This window comes from Macaca fascicularis, chromosome 6 (assembly GCF_037993035.2).
Source record: "Macaca fascicularis isolate 582-1 chromosome 6, T2T-MFA8v1.1".
NCBI lineage: Eukaryota > Metazoa > Chordata > Mammalia > Primates > Cercopithecidae > Macaca > Macaca fascicularis.
In genome coordinates, this window is record NC_088380.1 from 61,268,596 (window position 1) to 61,270,818 (window position 2,223).

Consider the following 2,223-nt stretch of genomic DNA (forward strand, 5'->3'; position numbering starts at 1 on the left):
AAATTTACATGCCTTACAGGTTATTAAATAAAACTAGAATTAACAAAGATGCCAAAATGTTTCACTTTAATTGTAGACAGACACACACACACACACAAAACCACGTCTTTCAGCATGCATCTACACAGTGTACAATGTAGCAAAGGGCAACAGTGAACATAATTCAACTCCTTTTACCTCAATACGCTTTCTGCTTAAGAACATCCTAGGCCGGGCGCGGTGGCTCACGCCTGTAATCCCAGCACTTTGGGAGGCCTAGACGGGCGGATCACGAGGTCAGGAGATCGAGACCATCCTGGCTAACACGGTGAAACCCCGTCTCTACTAAAAAAAAATACAAAAAACTAGCCGGGCGAGGTGGTGGGCGCCTATAGTCCCAGCTACTCGGGAGGCTGAGGCAGGAGAATGGCGTGAACCCGGGGGGCGGAGCTTGCAGTGAGCTGAGATCCGGCCACTGCACTCCAGCCTGGGTGACAGAGCAAGACTCCGTCTCAAAAAAAAAAAAAAAAAAAAAAGAACATCCTATAATATAACTAACTTGAGCAAAGATGGAACTTGTTTAACAGTTATAGTTTACTCAGCTTCACTGTTACATCCTAGATGAGTATTGTGTTAAAAAATACTGAGCCTTAAGTCTTCGTAACAATACTGATTTCCACTTAGAGAGTAAGCATAACTCATAAGCTTGTGTTGCAGAAACTGTTAAACTGAAGTTTTGGGTTTTTCTTTAAAAAAAAATTGAGCAAGAGTCAGTGATCAATTATATTCCCCATCCACCACTCATAATGGACATGGTAGACATCCCTCCCATTCCATTCATGCCTATAGATGCACGGCTTCCATTACTGTAGTAGCTGCTGTTCATTGCTCCTTGGCTGCCTATGCAATGTCTGAGAAAATCACATAAGTTTTCCTGTAAAACTTGGTCATATCCACTCATGCTGCTGTGGCCACCACAGCCACCTCCATAACCACCTCTCAGCTGCTGGCTGGCTGGGCCACCATAACTGGACTGGATTGACAAGCCCATGCCCCCCATCATTTGGCTACCGTAAGCACTACTGCTGGCTCCTGCTGTAGAATTCAAGAAGGGTTCTACATCGCTGTGTTGCATATTTGCTTTGTCTTTTGACATAGCTGCCACAGCATCTTCATGAGTTGCAAACTCAACATCTGCTTCACCAGTTACTGTGCCATCAGGACTAGTTTCAATGTGTACCCTCACAGGATTGAACAGTGAAAAAAAATTACAAATGTCATTCTCAGTAGCTCTGTAAGGTAATCCACACATGTGTACACTGCGTCCTGTTGTGCTCTGGAAAGTAGAGCCACCATCCCCATATTTGTGATCAGACATTCCTGAAAAACAATAATTGAGGTCTCTTCCAAATCTATCTGACCCAAATCCATAGCCATAGCCATTATAATTATCATTGGCTCTATATCCTTCACTATAAGTAAGCACCATGCCTCATCCTCTCAAAGCCAGCTCCTCTGCCAATGCTGTTAAACCCTCTGCCAGACCCAGGTCTATCATGGGACCTGGCCTCTGCATGGCCATAAGCTTTTATGGTGGATTGTAGTGAGTTCTAACTTCAGTCCTGCTGCTCTTAAAGATTTCAATATACTTGTGCCCTGTTATTTCCTTGTGTTTCTTTAGAGAGCCTTTTCAGTTATTTCCTGTGAAGCAGACTGCACGAAGGCCTCCCCTGTACTCCTCCCCTGGAGTCCACCGGCAGTGTTAACCCATTTGGCACGATTTCCAGCCTTGAGAAGAACTGAGCAATTTCTTCCTTGCTGCATTCAAAGGGAAGTCCTCTAAGCTGTACAAAGCCATCATTGGCTTTGTCAGGACTATTTGGACCAGTATGCTTCAACACCCAATCCATTTCAACGTTGTTTGACTTGAATGCTTCAACAAAACTGTGTCCCATAGTTTCTCTGTCTTTTTTTCAGGGCCAATTTGACTTCATCTTCTGATTCAAGTTCAACAAAAGCCTTGCCACCCAGCCTGCCTTCTCTGGTGTAGATGAAATGAATACCTTGAGCCTCATTTTGGATTTTGCAGTCAGAAAAAAAAACAAAATGCTGCACTTAATCAGCTGAGCAAGACCAGGGCAGGCCATGGACCTTCACCATAAATCCCTCTCTACCTTCAGTGCACAACATCATTGTCTCTTACATGGTCTGGTGTCAAAACAGACCAGACACTCGACTTTGGCA

General features: G+C 44.2%; 1 pseudogene; it reads right to left on the reverse strand.

Annotated features, from left to right (window-relative positions):
• Nucleotides 1–760: 760 nt before the first annotated feature.
• LOC102117626 (heterogeneous nuclear ribonucleoprotein H-like) lies at nt 761–1,998 on the reverse strand (annotated as a pseudogene).
• Between the last annotated feature and the right edge of the window lie 225 nt (nt 1,999–2,223).